Source organism: Platichthys flesus, chromosome 2 (assembly GCF_949316205.1).
Source record: "Platichthys flesus chromosome 2, fPlaFle2.1, whole genome shotgun sequence".
Classification (NCBI taxonomy): domain Eukaryota; kingdom Metazoa; phylum Chordata; class Actinopteri; order Pleuronectiformes; family Pleuronectidae; genus Platichthys; species Platichthys flesus.
Window position 1 is genome coordinate 20,562,587 of NC_084946.1, and position 10,201 is coordinate 20,572,787.

Here is a 10,201-nt window from a genome sequence, read left to right on the forward strand (position 1 = left end):
AACCCAGAGCAGACGTCAATGTTCTCAAGTGACAATTCAATAAAGTCAACTGTGATTAATTGAAGGAAACAGGAATACTGGGCTGGTATAGGGCAGGGATGCTCTTTTGCTCTGCTTGGGATTTCCTCCCTGTATTCGTAGCTGTCTATTATAGAGCCAACTGCTTGGGGTCTTGCCATGTGCCCACACGTGTGTAAGCATGTGCGGCTGGTTACGATGCACTGCCCACAGATGCCGACGGCAGTCATGGGGGCCAGCAGGCAGCATCCTGGGCAGGGCCGTGGCTAATGAGGAGAGGATGCTCCATTAACGCTCCCCGGAGCTTTAAGCCTCGCACTCACAGCCCACTTCTGTCGTAAAATGAGTGAAATGGACACACAAGGTTTTGACGAACTGGCACAAGCTTATCTAACCCTGGCACACATGCATGCTGTGTAAAAATAAAGATGAGCCTGAGTAAAAATAAAGATGAGCCGACGGAACTGGCAGCCTGTCCTGTTGAGTGTGGCTGCTGACTACATTGGTGTCAGTGTAATATTAATATCTGGGGAAATATTTAGAGGAAGAGCTGGCAGCACTTGTTGGTGATTGCTGGGGAAATGAGGTTCTCCAGAGGTTAAGGGCGTTTTCACAGCTGAATTAGGTCCAGACCGAGGTTTGTTTAAATTAACTCCTGTTAGGTGTGACTTCAGTTTAGTCCACAGAAGCTCGTATGACGTACACTTGTCCTATCACCTAAGTAGGCTGCGTCTTCCTATACTTGACAATGATTGATTTGAAGACGGGAGTGTAGCTGACGACAGCGAGTTGTCAGCTTGGCAGCTAGAATTCTTTCCATTTGATTAGAAAAATGAATGACATGGTCCACTTTGTTAATTCTGTTGACACTGCAATATCATGATGGTAGTGCTACAGATACGTATAGGTTGAAAGAGATGTAAAGGTTCCCCCACAGGCTCCTCCTCCCCAGTTAGCATAAGGAGGCAAGGCCATCATCTAGCAGGGTGGCTGTCTGCACAATAGCATAGGGCATAGGGATGTCACTTAGCATGGCGGCTGGTGTACCATTAGCATTTAGGAGCAGGGCCGTCACCTAGCATGGTGGTCGCCATGTTTAACTATGCGTGTTTGCAGGGTATGAGTTGTCAGTAGCAGGAAGTGTGGGAAGCAGGGGCATGCGCCACACAGGAGAGGATGGTCCAGGTTTTAACACTTGTCACACATGTTCGAACCAAACTCAGAGATCTACAGGTCGTGATGTTTAAAGGTGTGAAAGAGCACTAAGTTAGCCATATAGACAATCTCAAATGTTCTCCTAAAATAAAGCAAAAACTATTATTTTGTGTAGACTTACATCTCAGTGGCACCAGGGACAGATATTTTTCTGTCATTGGATGTGATTATCCAATAAACAGATACATTTGTCAAGTGCAATTACTGAGGAGGACAGATTCTGTTTCATTCCATTAAGTGAAATTTTTTTATCAATCTTGACACATCCTTTATATTTAACTATTGAGGAGCTGCGATATGACAAGGAAACAACTGAGATCACATCGCTCTGAGGCGAATGAGCGAGGGAGGTTTGGTCTTTCAAAATGGCTGTCAATAGATATCATTATACCATCTTAACTTATATAGTTCTCTTTGAAATGCTAAGGGGGGACAACTCTACATAAATCCTAGGTTGGGGGGTCTTGACCCCCCTGTGCCCCCCACGAAATCCATCTTTGACACAACGTAAACTTCCACAATGAGCCCCTGATATTCAGACACCTGACTGACGAGAGCTTCCCCACTTGACTCCACTAAAACCTTCTGTGCCTCTCCTCAACATAATGAGATGGCAGACATGTCTTAGCTTCTTCTCTCACATCTTCCCAAAAGTACTGCTGAGTCATGAGGACAGGAGCGGCGGGATCATAACGCCGTGAAATACAGCCAGACAGAGAAAAATAAAGTGAAGCCCATATTGAGGAAGAGCTCAGATGGGGGCTTCAGACGTGATGAGTGCAGATCTTGACCCTACACAGCAATCCCATTACACCAGCTAATTGGATAGGGAATGTGCACAGCAGTGATAGAATTAGAGGACTTAAGGGTGCGCAGGGGTGCAGGGAGGAGCAGGTGAGCCCTTTGTACCTCTGTTTCTGTTTGTTTCGCAGACAGTTATGGTCATTGTAAAGGAATATTCTTGAGGACAAACAGCTCCAGCAGAACTATAAATAACAACACGTACGAGACGGGTACAGATGACTTTATGCTGCACTGTCAACAATTCGTTTTTACAGCAGCTGCTTTCCGTTCCTATTTTCCTGTAGTGTCTAATCAAGAAAGGGATGGAAGAAGAATAGAAGAAGAATATAGGATGATCCCTCAGCCTTGCCAATAGGAGAATTTGCCACAGCCTCATTATAAATCAGGAAGACATCTGAGAAACTAAGTGGCCGTTGATGACTAATTGGTTAATGTTTTAAACTATTTTGCATGCCCGTTTTCCACAACAATAGACCGGCATACAATCTCATACTCATAAATCTCAGAAGGAGAATTTAAAGCCTTTTGAAAACGCTGCTCTTATCCTTCATTCTTCTTAAATATGTAAACAGGGTGTATTTCACAGCTCTGAATATACAGCCACCTTCAACGACACAGGATTCTATAGAGGACTTGTAAGCACACAAGGGAGCAGCAGCCAGAGAGAGGTAATCCATAGGATTGTAAAGGGCGGGCAGAGAATAGAGAATCAATAGTTCTTTAATGGGCCCATAAAAAGTAGGGTCAGTACCATTGGGTGAAGGAACCAGTTTCATCGCAAACAAGTTGAAGGTCTTCACTTTAGGACTCAAGCTAAAGACATTCATGACTTTGACAAGGAGGTCAATGTATTGGTTAGGGACTTGATGTAATGAGGTTTATAATCTAGAGTTATCACAGCCACTCACATATACCCTGAGGTGGAGTATAACTGACTGCTTGGGTAACAAGAAGATGCTTTTTTTTTTATGTTTTGGTCTAGAACTAAATCAGCCTGACGTTGCTCTGGGACGAAGGTTGATTAAATCTACCTCTCATCTTGGAGGCTAATGGCTAATGATGAAAGGGACCAAAAGACTCACAATGACCCTACAGTTTAAGAGTCACTGTGGAGTAATTCCACGGTAGAGACTATAAAGGCTTTTCTCTCAGGCCCTGTCCACACTAGTGCAGATATTTAGCAACAAACTTGTTCATCTCTGTTTGGGCCACTGGTCCGTTAAAATGAAGATTTGAACAGAAAGCCTTCCAAAGTGCAGATTTTTAAGAATTTCCGTTTTCTAATTCGAATGCCCATGAAAAAATAAAGAGCGCTTGCATTGGGAAATGAAGACACAGCTTATTTTGTGCATTGCCTTCTATTGCTTTTTGTAACGACACATTAATTACACACATGCTCCTCGGGAGGTCCCATTTCCGGAGTCGTGAAGTCGTTGTTCTGCCTTCGGTGTGGTCATGTGCTTTGAAGTCGGAATGTGGGAAAAACATTAATGAAGAATACAAAATGTGTTGTGTTAATGTGTTTTAAGCATTTAGACAATACCTTCCAAGATTTGCACAACAACGTGCACAAGTCACCAAAAAGTCAGTCATGAGTAAACAGTATTGTGCTGAGAGTCGAATACCATTTAAAGTAGATTGATTGTGAATTTATAGTAATTGATCTATAAGCAATGGTGTCAGCAACTTGTGTGCCAACATTTTTGCTGACTTTCCGGATTGTTCCAACTGACACCACATGAACGCACTATAAGCATGCACCAGAAAACAACAACATAAATGGTGGTAATTTGACATTGTGTTTGTTTTAGACTTTATTACCACCTACTAGTCTGGCATGCTTGTATTTGTGTTGCCGTCTAGACTGAGATACTTTGTAAAATGAAGGTCATGTGGACTTTCCTAATGGAGGAGAAAATATCAAAAAAACTAGTTGTGTAGTCAAGACCTAAGACATTTTTGCAAAGGAATGAAGAAGGATTTAATAATCTGTGTTACCAAATTGTGTCATTGTCGGTTACTCCTTCAAGTTACACACAGCCTAAGCAGGGATCTGAAAATAATCACAAGGGTTTACAACAACGGCAGCAAATGAAGCTTAAAATCATTTCATTTTGAAGAAAAGGCAACGAATATTGTGCACTAGCAAGGCTCTTAAAGCTCTTGCAGTTTAGGAGTAATACAAGACAACAAACAAGCACAGGTTTGACTGACAGTCATTTCAAACAGACTCCTAACTCATTTTTTATCATCACACACTGCCACTGTTATGATGCATAATGCATCCCATCTATTTTTAATAAGCCTATAGCCTGTGTACAGCTCTTATGGCACATGCATGGGGCATCTATATGTCATCGTCTGCTAGAAGAAAAAAAATTCCATATCTTGCTGCTCTCCGAGGCGACCGCGATCATTTATTTATTCACTGAATTCAAAGCGTGATTCATCGTGGCAGTCCTTTTTTGCCTGCCAGAAGATTAGGGGGGGACAATCTGGCCCCTGTGACGCTGCATTATTGCAGACAGTGAAAGACTAGAGACAGCTGTGTCAGTCTGCCGTGGCACAAACAGAAAGACCATGCCCGGGTGCAGTGCAGGCTGAGTACGGTTATTACTGTCACATAGCTACGGAGTGCTGCGGGGCTCCACAGGTGGTCAAGCACATCAGATGAAAAGACGAAAGGAGAGAAGAGATGAGAATGTGATGATAATAACAAAAAAACGCATTCATTTTTTTTTGTCATACAGGTCAAACACAAAAAGATGCAGGGAAAAGTGGCTTGTGTATGTGTGGCAAAAGCTTTTTCCGGGGTTTTGTGTTTCACTCCAATACAAATGCGTTTCTTTTATGATGAAACATTTGCAGCCCTGGGTTCAGGGGTGTAATTCTGCTCGGTACTCTGGTGATTGTGCTGCTGCGTGTTGCACTACTGCTCCTCTGCTGCTCCAGAACGGATGCTTATGCCTCACTGCTGGTGTCAAGTGGATGGAGCATGTAGGAGATCTTTAAGCTCCAGTCGATTCCCAAGTCCTCGCTATGAAATGCATGGTAAGTAAGAGTCATATCTTTGTTAAGACGTTCATGCCTGAGCGATCCCCCTTCAGTTTAAAACGAATCGATAATTTTCATATTCATTTTTATATTAAAACCCATTAATTCCCACCAACATCTTCCCTTTATCTGCAATAGGAAAGGAGAAAATCAGCATCCAGTTGGGCTTTTTTACCAGGTTTACCCAAGATTTGGAAAGGCGTCAATCGCCTTTTTGAGCTCGTTTACCCAAGTTTCAAAAACCTGCTTATATCTTATATCTGCTGATTTTGGTTCCTGCTACCTCCGGGCTCCACCAGCTCAATCACCCTGGTCACCCGTTCATAACCTGACACGCTCGCCTTGAGCCAATCACCCTTGAGCTGTCATCATTTAAAACCTCTCTCTCCTGTGATTCAGCTGTCAGCTCAGCACTGCGATGACTGAGCCACCCACCACCCCCCCAGGTCATCTCCGTTCAACCATCCAATCAGAGGCCTTTCATGAGACGTCCTGGCTGCGAGCTCCATCCCTCATCATCACCAACAGTGTATAGGCTACAGGAGGAAGACTGTTTTCTACCGGAGACAAAATGCCAAAGACTATTTTATCATTAAGTCTCTACTGATTGAAATGATCATCACCCTTCTCCGTAGTTCTGCTCAGTTACAATGGAGGTTTTTTATAATCCTTTATCTCATTGCTGTTGTTTTTATAGTCCACAACTTTATTGTTTGGATTCAGGTCTCATTGCTCTCATCAGCCTCATTTCCCGCTGCAGCAGGCAGAGAACAAAACGCTCCGACAATCCCACTGTTTGCTACCTGCCCACAACAGAAGGACAGACTTGGGCTTGTAATTCCAGCTGCTCAACACACGAGTGGAGGATTTGGCAGCTGAAGAGCCAAATGTTTTCCCCAGGAGTGTGGAAACCGGAAAACATAAACGCGGTGTGACACCCCCGAAGAATGTGAATGTTCCTCTGTGTTTACTGGATGTAACCGGCGAAAAAATGGAATATGTCTCTCACAAAACCATCCATCCACCAATCCAATGTATATATAGTGTGTTTAAGCATGACAAACATGAACCATTGAGAATGTCTGTTAAGTGACTGACTATCAGACCGGGCAAATCGAGGGAAATCAATGTACCATCATCCTGTTGTTGATGTTGTTACGTGACGTTTATATTGACAATGGTCACATAAACGTCCATTGACAATGGCATACTCCCAATTAAGTGTAAATGATTCTTATAAAGACACATAACATTTGTATTTAAATCACATTAGCTGGTCGCTGCTGGTGCTGATTATGGCCCTACAGGTGCTAATGTCTAATTCACACATTTTGGGTGTTCAGGTTTTATTTTTTATTTATTTTATTTTAATGGCGGCACAGTGGAGCAGTGTCTTCTCACTGCAAGAAGGTTCAGGGTTTGAATGCAGATTCTGCCAGGGTCTTTTTTGTTTGGAGTTTATATATGTTCTCCTTGTTCATTGAGGGTTTTCTCCACGTACTCCGGCTCATTCCCACAGTCCAAAGACATGCAGATTGAGTTTAGGTTAATTGGAGACTTTAAATCTACCATATGTGTGAATGTGAGAGTAAATGGTTCCACCGCAACATTCAAAGGATAAGCGGTTTAGATTATGAATGGATTTAATATTGGCAGATGCTCATGTCAATATCGATAGATGAGCTGCTGTGACAACCTCAAGTGCAGCTTCAAGTTCCAGTCGTTAAAATTCACATCCAAGCCTTCCATTTTTTCACTCTGGTATTAACACACTACACGTGTCTCTAGTCAGCCATCACCCAAAAACTTTCCTTCATCAATTCAGAACACATCAACACACCATTTTCCTCCATCTTTAATCTCCCCTGGTCTCCTCCCGCCTGCCGCCCAGGTGCAGTCAAGCCATCACTCAACAGCACAAATCACTGCCTCTGTCAACAAGATGTGAAGGAGAAGGAGTCTTCCTCGGGCAGACAAATGTGGGGGCCATCAGCGCTGTCCAGGTCCAAAGAGTTTTTATCAATGGTCAGACTGTGAGCACTTGCTTGTTTCTACATGCCTGCTCGCCAGAATCTTAACTCTCGGGAGACTTTTTTGTCTGAGAGAATGCCAGAGCTGCAACAGAAGGAAAACACGCACTTGGAATACATTTGCACACCTAAAAGCCAATCACATCCTACAGGCCTCTGAAGTAATTACATTCACAAAGATGACAAAGCGTGCAGGCTTTTTGTGATGGCATTCATCTGAATAGAAGAAGGAAACGGGGGGGCCAATTAGTGCATGACTGGGTGTATAAGCACAGAGCTGCACGCTTTTGTTTCCAGACATTATCAGTTTTGAAGGCTCCTGCTGCCATACAAGTGTTGGTAGGGAACAGCAGCCGAGCAGTGATTGTGTTTTTTTTTTTTATAGTGGCAGATCACAGATCCCCCCAGTTGGCTAATACGATTTCATTGCCGTTGAAATCTCTTCATCTGTAGGTAGATATGAAGCGTGCACGTCCAGTATAACCAGAACAAAACAAAAGTGGCATCAAATACACTGTTTGAGGAAGAGAAGGAGATATTCTGCAATATTTTCATCTGAGATACACTAGTTTCAATAATTCAATAGTCTAGTTACCATTTTAATATCGCTGTCTTCAACAACAACCAACAGATTGCATTAACAGTAAACACAGTTGCCAGGATTGATGTGGGAAAGAATGATTTCAAGCTGCTGTAATGTCAATCTGCCATCCTCAAAGAGCGTCACAATAATGTGATAATGAGAATTCAATCTGTTTGTGGAAGACATCCTGCTGTTACATGCAGCCGGCATATACAAGACAGGCACATGGGGATATCTACCCGAGCAAGGTCCTGCATTTCAATGTGTGTGCATTAGTGTGTGAATGGAAGGTGTGTGAGCCCATTGGGATTTTCCTGCCATCTTTATCAAGCCCCAGGCCGAATGGGTGTGGATCTCTCTCTCTCTCTCTATCTCGTACTCTCTCTCTCTCTCTCTCTCTCTCTCTCTCTCTCTCTCTCTATGTGTGCATGTTTCAAATGCATATGTGTCCGTTCATGTATGTGTGTGTTTGTGTCTGTGTGTGTGTGTGTGTGTGTGTGTGTGTTAGCCTCAGGCCAGATGTGCTTTACATTTAAGCAACAATTACATTTGCATCACTGCATTTCTCATCTTCCTCCTGCAGGCCAGTCCTTTTGTTAAAATGTCAAGGATGGAGGGATCGCGATCAACCTGTTAACCTCAGCCACTGGTGTTTGTGTATTCATCGAGCCTGTAAATATTATATACTTTGGTTCATTTGCATTTTCATTGCTGCTCCAAAGCAAGTCACAGCAATCTTCAGCTGCTTTCCAGATCCATTTCGCAGGAGAGAAGCGACCCACGGAGCATAATTAAGACTCTGGTTAATATCTGCAGCACCTGAAAATGAACTGGTTGCGTTTCAGGCTCGGTTAGAACCAGCAGCAACATCAATCAGTTCTGCATAATTGTCTGGGACACCAAGAACATCCTGCAAATCAATACCACAGAAGAAGAACAATCCTAGTAAAGCACAGTAGTGGGGTCAGGATGCACCTAATGAGTTTTTGACTTCATATATTTTCATGGAAATGCAGTGACAAAACTCAAGATTGTGGGATTTATTTATGAAAAATAAATAATGATGCTAATAAATCCTCTAAAAGCATGACACGACCTGTGTCTGTTCATTTGGGTCCAGGCTCCTTTTCCTCTGCATGGCTCAGTGACAGGTTTTGGGGGAAGAAGAAGCAGCAGCAGCAGCAGAACACACCTGACTGATGCTGATCAGAATATTGATAGATGCTATACTTAGTTTGATCCAGATGCATTTAAAGCCACCTGGTCCTGTCTGGCCAGTATTTCATTTTTTTTTTTAACGTGTGTGGCAGATGATAAAGTGTAACACCCCTAGCGTTACCGTTTATGGACTGCATGGGGGAGAGAAAACCAAGATCGATGGAAATAACTTACCCCGAGGATGACAGTGTCTTCTCCTGGAAATATTGGAATGAACTTATCTCCTCGGGTAATTTCGGACTGGTTCATCGGACGAAATCGACACAGCACCTTGATATTGCATTCTGCATTCGCATCAGCCATTATTGGAAGAAGAAGAAATGCTGATGCGCTTCCAAAATATAAAGAGGAATTTATAAAAGATTATTCCAAAAAAAAATCCCGTGTGGTTTTCTCCAGGACGCAGGCAGGAAGCGTCGGCTATACCCACATGCAGAGCGACACTGGCAGGCGAGGCATTTGGAAGAAAGGGTGGACTACTACGAGTTCTGGTAGCCGGAAATCATTGAGGAAACTAAAACAAAAGAACGCACGGCCGAGAGGGTTTCCCGTTTTAAAAAGGAGCAAACTCGGGTGCAGCTGACAGCAGATGCAGAGTTGTGAATGTGGAGTAGAGTCCAGAGTGAGTGGATAGGCTGCAGGCGTCTTCAAGACCACGCCCTCTCCTCCCCGTCATCCCTGCTCCCTCACTGGGGGCGTGGTCAACTCAGATCCTCTCTCATCAGCACCACAGAGCAGAGGAGGCACAGAGGAGGAGCAGGGAGAAGGAATCTTGCTTTTTATATTCCTGCCATCGCCGACCTGCAAGTTCTGAGACTTCCAGGTTCAAATAATGCAACTTGCCCAAAAGCTGCAAGTGTTGTCAACATCTGGTGAGAGGTTCCTGAGGCCAGGTAGTTGTGAGAGTTGAGAAGAGCTTCTTTAATTATTTCTCCTCCTCCAGGTCTGCACCAGACTGGTCGCCATGGCAATGCCGTTTTGCATGGTTGAGTAGTCATGTGGGAACCAAGGGCTTCATTTATTTTTTGCCTAGAGATTTAAAGGGCTCTCCATTAATGCAGCCTTGCACTGAAGTTATGAAACCTGCAAGAACAGATAAACCCTTCAAACTCAAAGTTGTCCTGACCTGACTGGGATGAAAGTTGTTTTTCATAAGACTTGCCTGTGTGGTAAATGTCAAGTGTTCACAGGCGTATTATTCATTATGATGAGTAAACAGCAAGTGTGCAAATATGGTGGAGCGTGCTTGCAAAAATAAATCCACCAGCTTGTACAAGGT